The sequence below is a fragment of the Physella acuta genome, unplaced genomic scaffold, assembly GCF_028476545.2.
Source record: "Physella acuta isolate Inbredline_101_S28 unplaced genomic scaffold, ASM2847654v3 ptg002610l, whole genome shotgun sequence".
Lineage (NCBI taxonomy): Eukaryota > Metazoa > Mollusca > Gastropoda > Physidae > Physella > Physella acuta.
Window position 1 is genome coordinate 1 of NW_026734065.1, and position 20,365 is coordinate 20,365.

At 37.1% G+C, this 20,365-nt stretch overlaps 15 non-coding genes across 15 annotated transcripts; all 15 read right to left on the reverse strand.

Moving 5' to 3' along the window:
* Positions 1-973: 973 nt before the first annotated feature.
* LOC131933722 (U2 spliceosomal RNA) lies at positions 974-1,166 on the reverse strand. The gene has a single exon (XR_009385176.1). It is a non-coding gene; the product is annotated as a U2 spliceosomal RNA (small nuclear RNA).
* Positions 1,167-2,265: 1,099 nt separating this feature from the next.
* On the reverse strand, positions 2,266-2,458 carry LOC131933734 (U2 spliceosomal RNA). The gene has a single exon (XR_009385187.1). It is a non-coding gene; the product is annotated as a U2 spliceosomal RNA (small nuclear RNA).
* A 1,098-nt stretch (positions 2,459-3,556) lies between these two features.
* LOC131933735 (U2 spliceosomal RNA) lies at positions 3,557-3,749 on the reverse strand. Its single transcript, XR_009385188.1, has one exon. It is a non-coding gene; the product is annotated as a U2 spliceosomal RNA (small nuclear RNA).
* Positions 3,750-4,848: 1,099 nt separating this feature from the next.
* On the reverse strand, positions 4,849-5,041 carry LOC131933736 (U2 spliceosomal RNA). Its single transcript, XR_009385189.1, has one exon. It is a non-coding gene; the product is annotated as a U2 spliceosomal RNA (small nuclear RNA).
* A 1,098-nt stretch (positions 5,042-6,139) lies between these two features.
* On the reverse strand, positions 6,140-6,332 carry LOC131933737 (U2 spliceosomal RNA). The gene has a single exon (XR_009385190.1). It is a non-coding gene; the product is annotated as a U2 spliceosomal RNA (small nuclear RNA).
* Positions 6,333-7,431: 1,099 nt separating this feature from the next.
* Positions 7,432-7,624, reverse strand: LOC131933723 (U2 spliceosomal RNA). Its single transcript, XR_009385177.1, has one exon. It is a non-coding gene; the product is annotated as a U2 spliceosomal RNA (small nuclear RNA).
* Positions 7,625-8,722: 1,098 nt separating this feature from the next.
* Positions 8,723-8,915, reverse strand: LOC131933724 (U2 spliceosomal RNA). Its single transcript, XR_009385178.1, has one exon. It is a non-coding gene; the product is annotated as a U2 spliceosomal RNA (small nuclear RNA).
* A 1,099-nt stretch (positions 8,916-10,014) lies between these two features.
* LOC131933725 (U2 spliceosomal RNA) lies at positions 10,015-10,207 on the reverse strand. Its single transcript, XR_009385179.1, has one exon. It is a non-coding gene; the product is annotated as a U2 spliceosomal RNA (small nuclear RNA).
* A 1,098-nt stretch (positions 10,208-11,305) lies between these two features.
* Positions 11,306-11,498, reverse strand: LOC131933726 (U2 spliceosomal RNA). The gene has a single exon (XR_009385180.1). It is a non-coding gene; the product is annotated as a U2 spliceosomal RNA (small nuclear RNA).
* A 1,099-nt stretch (positions 11,499-12,597) lies between these two features.
* On the reverse strand, positions 12,598-12,790 carry LOC131933727 (U2 spliceosomal RNA). The gene has a single exon (XR_009385181.1). It is a non-coding gene; the product is annotated as a U2 spliceosomal RNA (small nuclear RNA).
* Positions 12,791-13,888: 1,098 nt separating this feature from the next.
* Positions 13,889-14,081, reverse strand: LOC131933728 (U2 spliceosomal RNA). The gene has a single exon (XR_009385182.1). It is a non-coding gene; the product is annotated as a U2 spliceosomal RNA (small nuclear RNA).
* A 1,098-nt stretch (positions 14,082-15,179) lies between these two features.
* Positions 15,180-15,372, reverse strand: LOC131933729 (U2 spliceosomal RNA). Its single transcript, XR_009385183.1, has one exon. It is a non-coding gene; the product is annotated as a U2 spliceosomal RNA (small nuclear RNA).
* A 1,098-nt stretch (positions 15,373-16,470) lies between these two features.
* LOC131933730 (U2 spliceosomal RNA) lies at positions 16,471-16,663 on the reverse strand. Its single transcript, XR_009385184.1, has one exon. It is a non-coding gene; the product is annotated as a U2 spliceosomal RNA (small nuclear RNA).
* A 1,099-nt stretch (positions 16,664-17,762) lies between these two features.
* Positions 17,763-17,955, reverse strand: LOC131933732 (U2 spliceosomal RNA). The gene has a single exon (XR_009385185.1). It is a non-coding gene; the product is annotated as a U2 spliceosomal RNA (small nuclear RNA).
* A 1,098-nt stretch (positions 17,956-19,053) lies between these two features.
* Positions 19,054-19,246, reverse strand: LOC131933733 (U2 spliceosomal RNA). The gene has a single exon (XR_009385186.1). It is a non-coding gene; the product is annotated as a U2 spliceosomal RNA (small nuclear RNA).
* Between the last annotated feature and the right edge of the window lie 1,119 nt (positions 19,247-20,365).

Below are 20,365 nucleotides of genomic sequence, written 5' to 3' on the forward strand. Positions count from 1 at the left end.
CCATGCGACGTACGGCCGTTAGGCGGTGGGCGTTTTACAATCTGCCAAAGCGGAAAGGCGAATGTTAACGAAATCAATGAAACAAGTAACATTATGAATTTCTAAAACTCAAACAAGGAAAAAAATATAGCGCCTTACCTTAACGTCGTAATAGTGGCTTCCCTTGACGCCCGCGCCGCCTTGATGTATATCGAATCGATCAACGCCCTGTTGTTTTACGTCTTTGGCGGGCGGCGCAAGGCGACTAGCGCTGTGGAACAAGCCAACGTTAAAAAGGTATAGGAAGAGACTGAGAAAGAAAAAGAATACAAAAAGGTGACGTGAGGTCGGCAGGAGAAAAGATGCGGAACAAAACCACAAAATTTAAATTTGTAAATTTAGATTTTTTTTTTTTTTTTTTTTTATTTATATTTTTTTTTCTTAAACGGATCATTGTTATTAATATTCTGCTGATTGTAATGTTTCATTTAACATTTTGAAATCAATTAGGATCAAGATATATGCAAATCGTTGAAGGAAAGAATACATTAAACAATGTACGTAACAATGTACGTCAGTTTAAAAATAAAAATGAATTTTTGTTTTTTTAAATTGAAATAACTTTTAAAAATTTACATTTAAATTTCTATTTTCTTTATATTAAAGTGAAATTAATACTGGTCCTGTGTGGACAGAAGTGTGATATTTTGACACATACTGGCCATGACAAATGATTTTTAAAACATAATTTAGATTAGTAAACAACGAAGGAGAGGAGCGGAGAGAAATTTTAAATATAAAAAAAAATATCTGTTTTTATACCGGCTGCCGTTCGTTTGAGAACCGTCAAATAAAGAAAAAATGTGCTGGTCAGCTCAAACGATTAACATTTTAAGCAAACAGTGACTGGTATAGAATAAATACCATATCACTCTGACTGACCAGCAGTGAGCTGTTTTTATTGAGAGAGAGAGACCAATCGTACATTATTGAAATTGAATGGGCCATTCCCGGAAGAACTGCAATACCGGGCCGACCCGTGGCGAGAGCGGAGCAAGCCCCGGGCATCCCGCCGAGTACCAAAAATCAGTTTAATATCGTAGTGACTCAATGAGCCACGTATCAGATATTAAGCTGATAAGAACAGATACTACACTTTGATCTTAGCCAAAAGGCCGAGAAGCGATAACGGTCACTGGACTACCGACGCCTCATATTCCGGAAAATTTCCTATCCGCTCCTCTGAAATGATTCCGTAAATATTCATCCGATTCCGCACACCGAAAATATTCCTTATTGCAGAAATCGCCGCCCATGCGACGTACGGCCGTTAGGCGGTGGGCGTTTTACAATCTGCCAAAGCGGAAAGGCGAATGTTAACGAAATCAATGAAACAAGTAACATTATGAATTTCTAAAACTCAAACAAGGAAAAAAATATAGCGCCTTACCTTAACGTCGTAATAGTGGCTTCCCTTGACGCCCGCGCCGCCTTGATGTATATCGAATCGATCAACGCCCTGTTGTTTTACGTCTTTGGCGGGCGGCGCAAGGCGACTAGCGCTGTGGAACAAGCCAACGTTAAAAAGGTATAGGAAGAGACTGAGAAAGAAAAAGAATACAAAAAGGTGACGTGAGGTCGGCAGGAGAAAAGATGCGGAACAAAACCACAAAATTTAAATTTGTAAATTTAGATTTTTTTTTTTTTTTTTTTTTTATTTATATTTTTTTTTCTTAAACGGATCATTGTTATTAATATTCTGCTGATTGTAATGTTTCATTTAACATTTTGAAATCAATTAGGATCAAGATATATGCAAATCGTTGAAGGAAAGAATACATTAAACAATGTACGTAACAATGTACGTCAGTTTAAAAATAAAAATGAATTTTTGTTTTTTTAAATTGAAATAACTTTTAAAAATTTACATTTAAATTTCTATTTTCTTTATATTAAAGTGAAATTAATACTGGTCCTGTGTGGACAGAAGTGTGATATTTTGACACATACTGGCCATGACAAATGATTTTTAAAACATAATTTAGATTAGTAAACAACGAAGGAGAGGAGCGGAGAGAAATTTTAAATATAAAAAAAAATATCTGTTTTTATACCGGCTGCCGTTCGTTTGAGAACCGTCAAATAAAGAAAAAATGTGCTGGTCAGCTCAAACGATTAACATTTTAAGCAAACAGTGACTGGTATAGAATAAATACCATATCACTCTGACTGACCAGCAGTGAGCTGTTTTTATTGAGAGAGAGAGACCAATCGTACATTATTGAAATTGAATGGGCCATTCCCGGAAGAACTGCAATACCGGGCCGACCCGTGGCGAGAGCGGAGCAAGCCCCGGGCATCCCGCCGAGTACCAAAAATCAGTTTAATATCGTAGTGACTCAATGAGCCACGTATCAGATATTAAGCTGATAAGAACAGATACTACACTTTGATCTTAGCCAAAAGGCCGAGAAGCGATAACGGTCACTGGACTACCGACGCCTCATATTCCGGAAAATTTCCTATCCGCTCCTCTGAAATGATTCCGTAAATATTCATCCGATTCCGCACACCGAAAATATTCCTTATTGCAGAAATCGCCGCCCATGCGACGTACGGCCGTTAGGCGGTGGGCGTTTTACAATCTGCCAAAGCGGAAAGGCGAATGTTAACGAAATCAATGAAACAAGTAACATTATGAATTTCTAAAACTCAAACAAGGAAAAAAATATAGCGCCTTACCTTAACGTCGTAATAGTGGCTTCCCTTGACGCCCGCGCCGCCTTGATGTATATCGAATCGATCAACGCCCTGTTGTTTTACGTCTTTGGCGGGCGGCGCAAGGCGACTAGCGCTGTGGAACAAGCCAACGTTAAAAAGGTATAGGAAGAGACTGAGAAAGAAAAAGAATACAAAAAGGTGACGTGAGGTCGGCAGGAGAAAAGATGCGGAACAAAACCACAAAATTTAAATTTGTAAATTTAGATTTTTTTTTTTTTTTTTTTTTATTTATATTTTTTTTTCTTAAACGGATCATTGTTATTAATATTCTGCTGATTGTAATGTTTCATTTAACATTTTGAAATCAATTAGGATCAAGATATATGCAAATCGTTGAAGGAAAGAATACATTAAACAATGTACGTAACAATGTACGTCAGTTTAAAAATAAAAATGAATTTTTGTTTTTTTAAATTGAAATAACTTTTAAAAATTTACATTTAAATTTCTATTTTCTTTATATTAAAGTGAAATTAATACTGGTCCTGTGTGGACAGAAGTGTGATATTTTGACACATACTGGCCATGACAAATGATTTTTAAAACATAATTTAGATTAGTAAACAACGAAGGAGAGGAGCGGAGAGAAATTTTAAATATAAAAAAAAATATCTGTTTTTATACCGGCTGCCGTTCGTTTGAGAACCGTCAAATAAAGAAAAAATGTGCTGGTCAGCTCAAACGATTAACATTTTAAGCAAACAGTGACTGGTATAGAATAAATACCATATCACTCTGACTGACCAGCAGTGAGCTGTTTTTATTGAGAGAGAGAGACCAATCGTACATTATTGAAATTGAATGGGCCATTCCCGGAAGAACTGCAATACCGGGCCGACCCGTGGCGAGAGCGGAGCAAGCCCCGGGCATCCCGCCGAGTACCAAAAATCAGTTTAATATCGTAGTGACTCAATGAGCCACGTATCAGATATTAAGCTGATAAGAACAGATACTACACTTTGATCTTAGCCAAAAGGCCGAGAAGCGATAACGGTCACTGGACTACCGACGCCTCATATTCCGGAAAATTTCCTATCCGCTCCTCTGAAATGATTCCGTAAATATTCATCCGATTCCGCACACCGAAAATATTCCTTATTGCAGAAATCGCCGCCCATGCGACGTACGGCCGTTAGGCGGTGGGCGTTTTACAATCTGCCAAAGCGGAAAGGCGAATGTTAACGAAATCAATGAAACAAGTAACATTATGAATTTCTAAAACTCAAACAAGGAAAAAAATATAGCGCCTTACCTTAACGTCGTAATAGTGGCTTCCCTTGACGCCCGCGCCGCCTTGATGTATATCGAATCGATCAACGCCCTGTTGTTTTACGTCTTTGGCGGGCGGCGCAAGGCGACTAGCGCTGTGGAACAAGCCAACGTTAAAAAGGTATAGGAAGAGACTGAGAAAGAAAAAGAATACAAAAAGGTGACGTGAGGTCGGCAGGAGAAAAGATGCGGAACAAAACCACAAAATTTAAATTTGTAAATTTAGATTTTTTTTTTTTTTTTTTTTTTATTTATATTTTTTTTTCTTAAACGGATCATTGTTATTAATATTCTGCTGATTGTAATGTTTCATTTAACATTTTGAAATCAATTAGGATCAAGATATATGCAAATCGTTGAAGGAAAGAATACATTAAACAATGTACGTAACAATGTACGTCAGTTTAAAAATAAAAATGAATTTTTGTTTTTTTAAATTGAAATAACTTTTAAAAATTTACATTTAAATTTCTATTTTCTTTATATTAAAGTGAAATTAATACTGGTCCTGTGTGGACAGAAGTGTGATATTTTGACACATACTGGCCATGACAAATGATTTTTAAAACATAATTTAGATTAGTAAACAACGAAGGAGAGGAGCGGAGAGAAATTTTAAATATAAAAAAAAATATCTGTTTTTATACCGGCTGCCGTTCGTTTGAGAACCGTCAAATAAAGAAAAAATGTGCTGGTCAGCTCAAACGATTAACATTTTAAGCAAACAGTGACTGGTATAGAATAAATACCATATCACTCTGACTGACCAGCAGTGAGCTGTTTTTATTGAGAGAGAGAGACCAATCGTACATTATTGAAATTGAATGGGCCATTCCCGGAAGAACTGCAATACCGGGCCGACCCGTGGCGAGAGCGGAGCAAGCCCCGGGCATCCCGCCGAGTACCAAAAATCAGTTTAATATCGTAGTGACTCAATGAGCCACGTATCAGATATTAAGCTGATAAGAACAGATACTACACTTTGATCTTAGCCAAAAGGCCGAGAAGCGATAACGGTCACTGGACTACCGACGCCTCATATTCCGGAAAATTTCCTATCCGCTCCTCTGAAATGATTCCGTAAATATTCATCCGATTCCGCACACCGAAAATATTCCTTATTGCAGAAATCGCCGCCCATGCGACGTACGGCCGTTAGGCGGTGGGCGTTTTACAATCTGCCAAAGCGGAAAGGCGAATGTTAACGAAATCAATGAAACAAGTAACATTATGAATTTCTAAAACTCAAACAAGGAAAAAAATATAGCGCCTTACCTTAACGTCGTAATAGTGGCTTCCCTTGACGCCCGCGCCGCCTTGATGTATATCGAATCGATCAACGCCCTGTTGTTTTACGTCTTTGGCGGGCGGCGCAAGGCGACTAGCGCTGTGGAACAAGCCAACGTTAAAAAGGTATAGGAAGAGACTGAGAAAGAAAAAGAATACAAAAAGGTGACGTGAGGTCGGCAGGAGAAAAGATGCGGAACAAAACCACAAAATTTAAATTTGTAAATTTAGATTTTTTTTTTTTTTTTTTTTTATTTATATTTTTTTTTCTTAAACGGATCATTGTTATTAATATTCTGCTGATTGTAATGTTTCATTTAACATTTTGAAATCAATTAGGATCAAGATATATGCAAATCGTTGAAGGAAAGAATACATTAAACAATGTACGTAACAATGTACGTCAGTTTAAAAATAAAAATGAATTTTTGTTTTTTTAAATTGAAATAACTTTTAAAAATTTACATTTAAATTTCTATTTTCTTTATATTAAAGTGAAATTAATACTGGTCCTGTGTGGACAGAAGTGTGATATTTTGACACATACTGGCCATGACAAATGATTTTTAAAACATAATTTAGATTAGTAAACAACGAAGGAGAGGAGCGGAGAGAAATTTTAAATATAAAAAAAAATATCTGTTTTTATACCGGCTGCCGTTCGTTTGAGAACCGTCAAATAAAGAAAAAATGTGCTGGTCAGCTCAAACGATTAACATTTTAAGCAAACAGTGACTGGTATAGAATAAATACCATATCACTCTGACTGACCAGCAGTGAGCTGTTTTTATTGAGAGAGAGAGACCAATCGTACATTATTGAAATTGAATGGGCCATTCCCGGAAGAACTGCAATACCGGGCCGACCCGTGGCGAGAGCGGAGCAAGCCCCGGGCATCCCGCCGAGTACCAAAAATCAGTTTAATATCGTAGTGACTCAATGAGCCACGTATCAGATATTAAGCTGATAAGAACAGATACTACACTTTGATCTTAGCCAAAAGGCCGAGAAGCGATAACGGTCACTGGACTACCGACGCCTCATATTCCGGAAAATTTCCTATCCGCTCCTCTGAAATGATTCCGTAAATATTCATCCGATTCCGCACACCGAAAATATTCCTTATTGCAGAAATCGCCGCCCATGCGACGTACGGCCGTTAGGCGGTGGGCGTTTTACAATCTGCCAAAGCGGAAAGGCGAATGTTAACGAAATCAATGAAACAAGTAACATTATGAATTTCTAAAACTCAAACAAGGAAAAAAATATAGCGCCTTACCTTAACGTCGTAATAGTGGCTTCCCTTGACGCCCGCGCCGCCTTGATGTATATCGAATCGATCAACGCCCTGTTGTTTTACGTCTTTGGCGGGCGGCGCAAGGCGACTAGCGCTGTGGAACAAGCCAACGTTAAAAAGGTATAGGAAGAGACTGAGAAAGAAAAAGAATACAAAAAGGTGACGTGAGGTCGGCAGGAGAAAAGATGCGGAACAAAACCACAAAATTTAAATTTGTAAATTTAGATTTTTTTTTTTTTTTTTTTTTATTTATATTTTTTTTTCTTAAACGGATCATTGTTATTAATATTCTGCTGATTGTAATGTTTCATTTAACATTTTGAAATCAATTAGGATCAAGATATATGCAAATCGTTGAAGGAAAGAATACATTAAACAATGTACGTAACAATGTACGTCAGTTTAAAAATAAAAATGAATTTTTGTTTTTTTTAAATTGAAATAACTTTTAAAAATTTACATTTAAATTTCTATTTTCTTTATATTAAAGTGAAATTAATACTGGTCCTGTGTGGACAGAAGTGTGATATTTTGACACATACTGGCCATGACAAATGATTTTTAAAACATAATTTAGATTAGTAAACAACGAAGGAGAGGAGCGGAGAGAAATTTTAAATATAAAAAAAAATATCTGTTTTTATACCGGCTGCCGTTCGTTTGAGAACCGTCAAATAAAGAAAAAATGTGCTGGTCAGCTCAAACGATTAACATTTTAAGCAAACAGTGACTGGTATAGAATAAATACCATATCACTCTGACTGACCAGCAGTGAGCTGTTTTTATTGAGAGAGAGAGACCAATCGTACATTATTGAAATTGAATGGGCCATTCCCGGAAGAACTGCAATACCGGGCCGACCCGTGGCGAGAGCGGAGCAAGCCCCGGGCATCCCGCCGAGTACCAAAAATCAGTTTAATATCGTAGTGACTCAATGAGCCACGTATCAGATATTAAGCTGATAAGAACAGATACTACACTTTGATCTTAGCCAAAAGGCCGAGAAGCGATAACGGTCACTGGACTACCGACGCCTCATATTCCGGAAAATTTCCTATCCGCTCCTCTGAAATGATTCCGTAAATATTCATCCGATTCCGCACACCGAAAATATTCCTTATTGCAGAAATCGCCGCCCATGCGACGTACGGCCGTTAGGCGGTGGGCGTTTTACAATCTGCCAAAGCGGAAAGGCGAATGTTAACGAAATCAATGAAACAAGTAACATTATGAATTTCTAAAACTCAAACAAGGAAAAAAATATAGCGCCTTACCTTAACGTCGTAATAGTGGCTTCCCTTGACGCCCGCGCCGCCTTGATGTATATCGAATCGATCAACGCCCTGTTGTTTTACGTCTTTGGCGGGCGGCGCAAGGCGACTAGCGCTGTGGAACAAGCCAACGTTAAAAAGGTATAGGAAGAGACTGAGAAAGAAAAAGAATACAAAAAGGTGACGTGAGGTCGGCAGGAGAAAAGATGCGGAACAAAACCACAAAATTTAAATTTGTAAATTTAGATTTTTTTTTTTTTTTTTTTTTATTTATATTTTTTTTTCTTAAACGGATCATTGTTATTAATATTCTGCTGATTGTAATGTTTCATTTAACATTTTGAAATCAATTAGGATCAAGATATATGCAAATCGTTGAAGGAAAGAATACATTAAACAATGTACGTAACAATGTACGTCAGTTTAAAAATAAAAATGAATTTTTGTTTTTTTAAATTGAAATAACTTTTAAAAATTTACATTTAAATTTCTATTTTCTTTATATTAAAGTGAAATTAATACTGGTCCTGTGTGGACAGAAGTGTGATATTTTGACACATACTGGCCATGACAAATGATTTTTAAAACATAATTTAGATTAGTAAACAACGAAGGAGAGGAGCGGAGAGAAATTTTAAATATAAAAAAAAATATCTGTTTTTATACCGGCTGCCGTTCGTTTGAGAACCGTCAAATAAAGAAAAAATGTGCTGGTCAGCTCAAACGATTAACATTTTAAGCAAACAGTGACTGGTATAGAATAAATACCATATCACTCTGACTGACCAGCAGTGAGCTGTTTTTATTGAGAGAGAGAGACCAATCGTACATTATTGAAATTGAATGGGCCATTCCCGGAAGAACTGCAATACCGGGCCGACCCGTGGCGAGAGCGGAGCAAGCCCCGGGCATCCCGCCGAGTACCAAAAATCAGTTTAATATCGTAGTGACTCAATGAGCCACGTATCAGATATTAAGCTGATAAGAACAGATACTACACTTTGATCTTAGCCAAAAGGCCGAGAAGCGATAACGGTCACTGGACTACCGACGCCTCATATTCCGGAAAATTTCCTATCCGCTCCTCTGAAATGATTCCGTAAATATTCATCCGATTCCGCACACCGAAAATATTCCTTATTGCAGAAATCGCCGCCCATGCGACGTACGGCCGTTAGGCGGTGGGCGTTTTACAATCTGCCAAAGCGGAAAGGCGAATGTTAACGAAATCAATGAAACAAGTAACATTATGAATTTCTAAAACTCAAACAAGGAAAAAAATATAGCGCCTTACCTTAACGTCGTAATAGTGGCTTCCCTTGACGCCCGCGCCGCCTTGATGTATATCGAATCGATCAACGCCCTGTTGTTTTACGTCTTTGGCGGGCGGCGCAAGGCGACTAGCGCTGTGGAACAAGCCAACGTTAAAAAGGTATAGGAAGAGACTGAGAAAGAAAAAGAATACAAAAAGGTGACGTGAGGTCGGCAGGAGAAAAGATGCGGAACAAAACCACAAAATTTAAATTTGTAAATTTAGATTTTTTTTTTTTTTTTTTTTTTATTTATATTTTTTTTTCTTAAACGGATCATTGTTATTAATATTCTGCTGATTGTAATGTTTCATTTAACATTTTGAAATCAATTAGGATCAAGATATATGCAAATCGTTGAAGGAAAGAATACATTAAACAATGTACGTAACAATGTACGTCAGTTTAAAAATAAAAATGAATTTTTGTTTTTTTAAATTGAAATAACTTTTAAAAATTTACATTTAAATTTCTATTTTCTTTATATTAAAGTGAAATTAATACTGGTCCTGTGTGGACAGAAGTGTGATATTTTGACACATACTGGCCATGACAAATGATTTTTAAAACATAATTTAGATTAGTAAACAACGAAGGAGAGGAGCGGAGAGAAATTTTAAATATAAAAAAAAATATCTGTTTTTATACCGGCTGCCGTTCGTTTGAGAACCGTCAAATAAAGAAAAAATGTGCTGGTCAGCTCAAACGATTAACATTTTAAGCAAACAGTGACTGGTATAGAATAAATACCATATCACTCTGACTGACCAGCAGTGAGCTGTTTTTATTGAGAGAGAGAGACCAATCGTACATTATTGAAATTGAATGGGCCATTCCCGGAAGAACTGCAATACCGGGCCGACCCGTGGCGAGAGCGGAGCAAGCCCCGGGCATCCCGCCGAGTACCAAAAATCAGTTTAATATCGTAGTGACTCAATGAGCCACGTATCAGATATTAAGCTGATAAGAACAGATACTACACTTTGATCTTAGCCAAAAGGCCGAGAAGCGATAACGGTCACTGGACTACCGACGCCTCATATTCCGGAAAATTTCCTATCCGCTCCTCTGAAATGATTCCGTAAATATTCATCCGATTCCGCACACCGAAAATATTCCTTATTGCAGAAATCGCCGCCCATGCGACGTACGGCCGTTAGGCGGTGGGCGTTTTACAATCTGCCAAAGCGGAAAGGCGAATGTTAACGAAATCAATGAAACAAGTAACATTATGAATTTCTAAAACTCAAACAAGGAAAAAAATATAGCGCCTTACCTTAACGTCGTAATAGTGGCTTCCCTTGACGCCCGCGCCGCCTTGATGTATATCGAATCGATCAACGCCCTGTTGTTTTACGTCTTTGGCGGGCGGCGCAAGGCGACTAGCGCTGTGGAACAAGCCAACGTTAAAAAGGTATAGGAAGAGACTGAGAAAGAAAAAGAATACAAAAAGGTGACGTGAGGTCGGCAGGAGAAAAGATGCGGAACAAAACCACAAAATTTAAATTTGTAAATTTAGATTTTTTTTTTTTTTTTTTTTTATTTATATTTTTTTTTCTTAAACGGATCATTGTTATTAATATTCTGCTGATTGTAATGTTTCATTTAACATTTTGAAATCAATTAGGATCAAGATATATGCAAATCGTTGAAGGAAAGAATACATTAAACAATGTACGTAACAATGTACGTCAGTTTAAAAATAAAAATGAATTTTTGTTTTTTTAAATTGAAATAACTTTTAAAAATTTACATTTAAATTTCTATTTTCTTTATATTAAAGTGAAATTAATACTGGTCCTGTGTGGACAGAAGTGTGATATTTTGACACATACTGGCCATGACAAATGATTTTTAAAACATAATTTAGATTAGTAAACAACGAAGGAGAGGAGCGGAGAGAAATTTTAAATATAAAAAAAAATATCTGTTTTTATACCGGCTGCCGTTCGTTTGAGAACCGTCAAATAAAGAAAAAAAGTGCTGGTCAGCTCAAACGATTAACATTTTAAGCAAACAGTGACTGGTATAGAATAAATACCATATCACTCTGACTGACCAGCAGTGAGCTGTTTTTATTGAGAGAGAGAGACCAATCGTACATTATTGAAATTGAATGGGCCATTCCCGGAAGAACTGCAATACCGGGCCGACCCGTGGCGAGAGCGGAGCAAGCCCCGGGCATCCCGCCGAGTACCAAAAATCAGTTTAATATCGTAGTGACTCAATGAGCCACGTATCAGATATTAAGCTGATAAGAACAGATACTACACTTTGATCTTAGCCAAAAGGCCGAGAAGCGATAACGGTCACTGGACTACCGACGCCTCATATTCCGGAAAATTTCCTATCCGCTCCTCTGAAATGATTCCGTAAATATTCATCCGATTCCGCACACCGAAAATATTCCTTATTGCAGAAATCGCCGCCCATGCGACGTACGGCCGTTAGGCGGTGGGCGTTTTACAATCTGCCAAAGCGGAAAGGCGAATGTTAACGAAATCAATGAAACAAGTAACATTATGAATTTCTAAAACTCAAACAAGGAAAAAAATATAGCGCCTTACCTTAACGTCGTAATAGTGGCTTCCCTTGACGCCCGCGCCGCCTTGATGTATATCGAATCGATCAACGCCCTGTTGTTTTACGTCTTTGGCGGGCGGCGCAAGGCGACTAGCGCTGTGGAACAAGCCAACGTTAAAAAGGTATAGGAAGAGACTGAGAAAGAAAAAGAATACAAAAAGGTGACGTGAGGTCGGCAGGAGAAAAGATGCGGAACAAAACCACAAAATTTAAATTTGTAAATTTAGATTTTTTTTTTTTTTTTTTTTTTATTTATATTTTTTTTTCTTAAACGGATCATTGTTATTAATATTCTGCTGATTGTAATGTTTCATTTAACATTTTGAAATCAATTAGGATCAAGATATATGCAAATCGTTGAAGGAAAGAATACATTAAACAATGTACGTAACAATGTACGTCAGTTTAAAAATAAAAATGAATTTTTGTTTTTTTAAATTGAAATAACTTTTAAAAATTTACATTTAAATTTCTATTTTCTTTATATTAAAGTGAAATTAATACTGGTCCTGTGTGGACAGAAGTGTGATATTTTGACACATACTGGCCATGACAAATGATTTTTAAAACATAATTTAGATTAGTAAACAACGAAGGAGAGGAGCGGAGAGAAATTTTAAATATAAAAAAAAATATCTGTTTTTATACCGGCTGCCGTTCGTTTGAGAACCGTCAAATAAAGAAAAAATGTGCTGGTCAGCTCAAACGATTAACATTTTAAGCAAACAGTGACTGGTATAGAATAAATACCATATCACTCTGACTGACCAGCAGTGAGCTGTTTTTATTGAGAGAGAGAGACCAATCGTACATTATTGAAATTGAATGGGCCATTCCCGGAAGAACTGCAATACCGGGCCGACCCGTGGCGAGAGCGGAGCAAGCCCCGGGCATCCCGCCGAGTACCAAAAATCAGTTTAATATCGTAGTGACTCAATGAGCCACGTATCAGATATTAAGCTGATAAGAACAGATACTACACTTTGATCTTAGCCAAAAGGCCGAGAAGCGATAACGGTCACTGGACTACCGACGCCTCATATTCCGGAAAATTTCCTATCCGCTCCTCTGAAATGATTCCGTAAATATTCATCCGATTCCGCACACCGAAAATATTCCTTATTGCAGAAATCGCCGCCCATGCGACGTACGGCCGTTAGGCGGTGGGCGTTTTACAATCTGCCAAAGCGGAAAGGCGAATGTTAACGAAATCAATGAAACAAGTAACATTATGAATTTCTAAAACTCAAACAAGGAAAAAAATATAGCGCCTTACCTTAACGTCGTAATAGTGGCTTCCCTTGACGCCCGCGCCGCCTTGATGTATATCGAATCGATCAACGCCCTGTTGTTTTACGTCTTTGGCGGGCGGCGCAAGGCGACTAGCGCTGTGGAACAAGCCAACGTTAAAAAGGTATAGGAAGAGACTGAGAAAGAAAAAGAATACAAAAAGGTGACGTGAGGTCGGCAGGAGAAAAGATGCGGAACAAAACCACAAAATTTAAATTTGTAAATTTAGATTTTTTTTTTTTTTTTTTTTTATTTATATTTTTTTTTCTTAAACGGATCATTGTTATTAATATTCTGCTGATTGTAATGTTTCATTTAACATTTTGAAATCAATTAGGATCAAGATATATGCAAATCGTTGAAGGAAAGAATACATTAAACAATGTACGTAACAATGTACGTCAGTTTAAAAATAAAAATGAATTTTTGTTTTTTTAAATTGAAATAACTTTTAAAAATTTACATTTAAATTTCTATTTTCTTTATATTAAAGTGAAATTAATACTGGTCCTGTGTGGACAGAAGTGTGATATTTTGACACATACTGGCCATGACAAATGATTTTTAAAACATAATTTAGATTAGTAAACAACGAAGGAGAGGAGCGGAGAGAAATTTTAAATATAAAAAAAAATATCTGTTTTTATACCGGCTGCCGTTCGTTTGAGAACCGTCAAATAAAGAAAAAATGTGCTGGTCAGCTCAAACGATTAACATTTTAAGCAAACAGTGACTGGTATAGAATAAATACCATATCACTCTGACTGACCAGCAGTGAGCTGTTTTTATTGAGAGAGAGAGACCAATCGTACATTATTGAAATTGAATGGGCCATTCCCGGAAGAACTGCAATACCGGGCCGACCCGTGGCGAGAGCGGAGCAAGCCCCGGGCATCCCGCCGAGTACCAAAAATCAGTTTAATATCGTAGTGACTCAATGAGCCACGTATCAGATATTAAGCTGATAAGAACAGATACTACACTTTGATCTTAGCCAAAAGGCCGAGAAGCGATAACGGTCACTGGACTACCGACGCCTCATATTCCGGAAAATTTCCTATCCGCTCCTCTGAAATGATTCCGTAAATATTCATCCGATTCCGCACACCGAAAATATTCCTTATTGCAGAAATCGCCGCCCATGCGACGTACGGCCGTTAGGCGGTGGGCGTTTTACAATCTGCCAAAGCGGAAAGGCGAATGTTAACGAAATCAATGAAACAAGTAACATTATGAATTTCTAAAACTCAAACAAGGAAAAAAATATAGCGCCTTACCTTAACGTCGTAATAGTGGCTTCCCTTGACGCCCGCGCCGCCTTGATGTATATCGAATCGATCAACGCCCTGTTGTTTTACGTCTTTGGCGGGCGGCGCAAGGCGACTAGCGCTGTGGAACAAGCCAACGTTAAAAAGGTATAGGAAGAGACTGAGAAAGAAAAAGAATACAAAAAGGTGACGTGAGGTCGGCAGGAGAAAAGATGCGGAACAAAACCACAAAATTTAAATTTGTAAATTTAGATTTTTTTTTTTTTTTTTTTTTATTTATATTTTTTTTTCTTAAACGGATCATTGTTATTAATATTCTGCTGATTGTAATGTTTCATTTAACATTTTGAAATCAATTAGGATCAAGATATATGCAAATCGTTGAAGGAAAGAATACATTAAACAATGTACGTAACAATGTACGTCAGTTTAAAAATAAAAATGAATTTTTGTTTTTTTAAATTGAAATAACTTTTAAAAATTTACATTTAAATTTCTATTTTCTTTATATTAAAGTGAAATTAATACTGGTCCTGTGTGGACAGAAGTGTGATATTTTGACACATACTGGCCATGACAAATGATTTTTAAAACATAATTTAGATTAGTAAACAACGAAGGAGAGGAGCGGAGAGAAATTTTAAATATAAAAAAAAATATCTGTTTTTATACCGGCTGCCGTTCGTTTGAGAACCGTCAAATAAAGAAAAAATGTGCTGGTCAGCTCAAACGATTAACATTTTAAGCAAACAGTGACTGGTATAGAATAAATACCATATCACTCTGACTGACCAGCAGTGAGCTGTTTTTATTGAGAGAGAGAGACCAATCGTACATTATTGAAATTGAATGGGCCATTCCCGGAAGAACTGCAATACCGGGCCGACCCGTGGCGAGAGCGGAGCAAGCCCCGGGCATCCCGCCGAGTACCAAAAATCAGTTTAATATCGTAGTGACTCAATGAGCCACGTATCAGATATTAAGCTGATAAGAACAGATACTACACTTTGATCTTAGCCAAAAGGCCGAGAAGCGATAACGGTCACTGGACTACCGACGCCTCATATTCCGGAAAATTTCCTATCCGCTCCTCTGAAATGATTCCGTAAATATTCATCCGATTCCGCACACCGAAAATATTCCTTATTGCAGAAATCGCCGCCCATGCGACGTACGGCCGTTAGGCGGTGGGCGTTTTACAATCTGCCAAAGCGGAAAGGCGAATGTTAACGAAATCAATGAAACAAGTAACATTATGAATTTCTAAAACTCAAACAAGGAAAAAAATATAGCGCCTTACCTTAACGTCGTAATAGTGGCTTCCCTTGACGCCCGCGCCGCCTTGATGTATATCGAATCGATCAACGCCCTGTTGTTTTACGTCTTTGGCGGGCGGCGCAAGGCGACTAGCGCTGTGGAACAAGCCAACGTTAAAAAGGTATAGGAAGAGACTGAGAAAGAAAAAGAATACAAAAAGGTGACGTGAGGTCGGCAGGAGAAAAGATGCGGAACAAAACCACAAAATTTAAATTTGTAAATTTAGATTTTTTTTTTTTTTTTTTTTTATTTATATTTTTTTTTCTTAAACGGATCATTGTTATTAATATTCTGCTGATTGTAATGTTTCATTTAACATTTTGAAATCAATTAGGATCAAGATATATGCAAATCGTTGAAGGAAAGAATACATTAAACAATGTACGTAACAATGTACGTCAGTTTAAAAATAAAAATGAATTTTTGTTTTTTTAAATTGAAATAACTTTTAAAAATTTACATTTAAATTTCTATTTTCTTTATATTAAAGTGAAATTAATACTGGTCCTGTGTGGACAGAAGTGTGATATTTTGACACATACTGGCCATGACAAATGATTTTTAAAACATAATTTAGATTAGTAAACAACGAAGGAGAGGAGCGGAGAGAAATTTTAAATATAAAAAAAAATATCTGTTTTTATACCGGCTGCCGTTCGTTTGAGAACCGTCAAATAAAGAAAAAATGTGCTGGTCAGCTCAAACGATTAACATTTTAAGCAAACAGTGACTGGTATAGAATAAATACCATATCACTCTGACTGACCAGCAGTGAGCTGTTTTTATTGAGAGAGAGAGACCAATCGTACATTATTGAAATTGAATGGGCCATTCCCGGAAGAACTGCAATACCGGGCCGACCCGTGGCGAGAGCGGAGCAAGCCCCGGGCATCCCGCCGAGTACCAAAAATCAGTTTAATATCGTAGTGACTCAATGAGCCACGTATCAGATATTAAGCTGATAAGAACAGATACTACACTTTGATCTTAGCCAAAAGGCCGAGAAGCGATAACGGTCACTGGACTACCGACGCCTCATATTCCGGAAAATTTCCTATCCGCTCCTCTGAAATGATTCCGTAAATATTCATCCGATTCCGCACACCGAAAATATTCCTTATTGCAGAAATCGCCGCCCATGCGACGTACGGCCGTTAGGCGGTGGGCGTTTTACAATCTGCCAAAGCGGAAAGGCGAATGTTAACGAAATCAATGAAACAAGTAACATTATGAATTTCTAAAACTCAAACAAGGAAAAAAATATAGCGCCTTACCTTAACGTCGTAATAGTGGCTTCCCTTGACGCCCGCGCCGCCTTGATGTATATCGAATCGATCAACGCCCTGTTGTTTTACGTCTTTGGCGGGCGGCGCAAGGCGACTAGCGCTGTGGAACAAGCCAACGTTAAAAAGGTATAGGAAGAGACTGAGAAAGAAAAAGAATACAAAAAGGTGACGTGAGGTCGGCAGGAGAAAAGATGCGGAACAAAACCACAAAATTTAAATTTGTAAATTTAGATTTTTTTTTTTTTTTTTTTTTTATTTATATTTTTTTTTCTTAAACGGATCATTGTTATTAATATTCTGCTGATTGTAATGTTTCATTTAACATTTTGAAATCAATTAGGATCAAGATATATGCAAATCGTTGAAGGAAAGAATACATTAAACAATGTACGTAACAATGTACGTCAGTTTAAAAATAAAAATGAATTTTTGTTTTTTTAAATTGAAATAACTTTTAAAAATTTACATTTAAATTTCTATTTTCTTTATATTAAAGTGAAATTAATACTGGTCCTGTGTGGACAGAAGTGTGATATTTTGACACATACTGGCCATGACAAATGATTTTTAAAACATAATTTAGATTAGTAAACAACGAAGGAGAGGAGCGGAGAGAAATTTTAAATATAAAAAAAAATATCTGTTTTTATACCGGCTGCCGTTCGTTTGAGAACCGTCAAATAAAGAAAAAATGTGCTGGTCAGCTCAAACGATTAACATTTTAAGCAAACAGTGACTGGTATAGAATAAATACCATATCACTCTGACTGACCAGCAGTGAGCTGTTTTTATTGAGAGAGAGAGACCAATCGTACATTATTGAAATTGAATGGGCCATTCCCGGAAGAACTGCAATACCGGGCCGACCCGTGGCGAGAGCGGAGCAAGCCCCGGGCATCCCGCCGAGTACCAAAAATCAGTTTAATATCGTAGTGACTCAATGAGCCACGTATCAGATATTAAGCTGATAAGAACAGATACTACACTTTGATCTTAGCCAAAAGGCCGAGAAGCGATAACGGTCACTGGACTACCGACGCCTCATATTCCGGAAAATTTCCTATCCGCTCCTCTGAAATGATTCCGTAAATATTCATCCGATTCCGCACACCGAAAATATTCCTTATTGCAGAAATCGCCGCCCATGCGACGTACGGCCGTTAGGCGGTGGGCGTTTTACAATCTGCCAAAGCGGAAAGGCGAATGTTAACGAAATCAATGAAACAAGTAACATTATGAATTTCTAAAACTCAAACAAGGAAAAAAATATAGCGCCTTACCTTAACGTCGTAATAGTGGCTTCCCTTGACGCCCGCGCCGCCTTGATGTATATCGAATCGATCAACGCCCTGTTGTTTTACGTCTTTGGCGGGCGGCGCAAGGCGACTAGCGCTGTGGAACAAGCCAACGTTAAAAAGGTATAGGAAGAGACTGAGAAAGAAAAAGAATACAAAAAGGTGACGTGAGGTCGGCAGGAGAAAAGATGCGGAACAAAACCACAAAATTTAAATTTGTAAATTTAGATTTTTTTTTTTTTTTTTTTTTATTTATATTTTTTTTTCTTAAACGGATCATTGTTATTAATATTCTGCTGATTGTAATGTTTCATTTAACATTTTGAAATCAATTAGGATCAAGATATATGCAAATCGTTGAAGGAAAGAATACATTAAACAATGTACGTAACAATGTACGTCAGTTTAAAAATAAAAATGAATTTTTGTTTTTTTAAATTGAAATAACTTTTAAAAATTTACATTTAAATTTCTATTTTCTTTATATTAAAGTGAAATTAATACTGGTCCTGTGTGGACAGAAGTGTGATATTTTGACACATACTGGCCATGACAAATGATTTTTAAAACATAATTTAGATTAGTAAACAACGAAGGAGAGGAGCGGAGAGAAATTTTAAATATAAAAAAAAATATCTGTTTTTATACCGGCTGCCGTTCGTTTGAGAACCGTCAAATAAAGAAAAAATGTGCTGGTCAGCTCAAACGATTAACATTTTAAGCAAACAGTGACTGGTATAGAATAAATACCATATCACTCTGACTGACCAGCAGTGAGCTGTTTTTATTGAGAGAGAGAGACCAATCGTACATTATTGAAATTGAATGGGCCATTCCCGGAAGAACTGCAATACCGGGCCGACCCGTGGCGAGAGCGGAGCAAGCCCCGGGCATCCCGCCGAGTACCAAAAATCAGTTTAATATCGTAGTGACTCAATGAGCCACGTATCAGATATTAAGCTGATAAGAACAGATACTACACTTTGATCTTAGCCAAAAGGCCGAGAAGCGATAACGGTCACTGGACTACCGACGCCTCATATTCCGGAAAATTTCCTATCCGCTCCTCTGAAATGATTCCGTAAATATTCATCCGATTCCGCACACCGAAAATATTCCTTATTGCAGAAATCGCCGCCCATGCGACGTACGGCCGTTAGGCGGTGGGCGTTTTACAATCTGCCAAAGCGGAAAGGCGAATGTTAACGAAATCAATGAAACAAGTAACATTATGAATTTCTAAAACTCAAACAAGGAAAAAAATATAGCGCCTTACCTTAACGTCGTAATAGTGGCTTCCCTTGACGCCCGCGCCGCCTTGATGTATATCGAATCGATCAACGCCCTGTTGTTTTACGTCTTTGGCGGGCGGCGCAAGGCGACTAGCGCTGTGGAACAAGCCAACGTTAAAAAGGTATAGGAAGAGACTGAGAAAGAAAAAGAATACAAAAAGGTGACGTGAGGTCGGCAGGAGAAAAGATGCGGAACAAAACCACAAAATTTAAATTTGTAAATTTAGATTTTTTTTTTTTTTTTTTTTTATTTATATTTTTTTTTCTTAAACGGATCATTGTTATTAATATTCTGCTGATTGTAATGTTTCATTTAACATTTTGAAATCAATTAGGATCAAGATATATGCAAATCGTTGAAGGAAAGAATACATTAAACAATGTACGTAACAATGTACGTCAGTTTAAAAATAAAAATGAATTTTTGTTTTTTTAAATTGAAATAACTTTTAAAAATTTACATTTAAATTTCTATTTTCTTTATATTAAAGTGAAATTAATACTGGTCCTGTGTGGACAGAAGTGTGATATTTTGACACATACTGGCCATGACAAATGATTTTTAAAACATAATTTAGATTAGTAAACAACGAAGGAGAGGAGCGGAGAGAAATTTTAAATATAAAAAAAAAATATCTGTTTTTATACCGGCTGCCGTTCGTTTGAGAACCGTCAAATAAAGAAAAAATGTGCTGGTCAGCTCAAACGATTAACATTTTAAGCAAACAGTGACTGGTATAGAATAAATACCATATCACTCTGACTGACCAGCAGTGAGCTGTTTTTATTGAGAGAGAGAGACCAATCGTACATTATTGAAATTGAATGGGCCATTCCCGG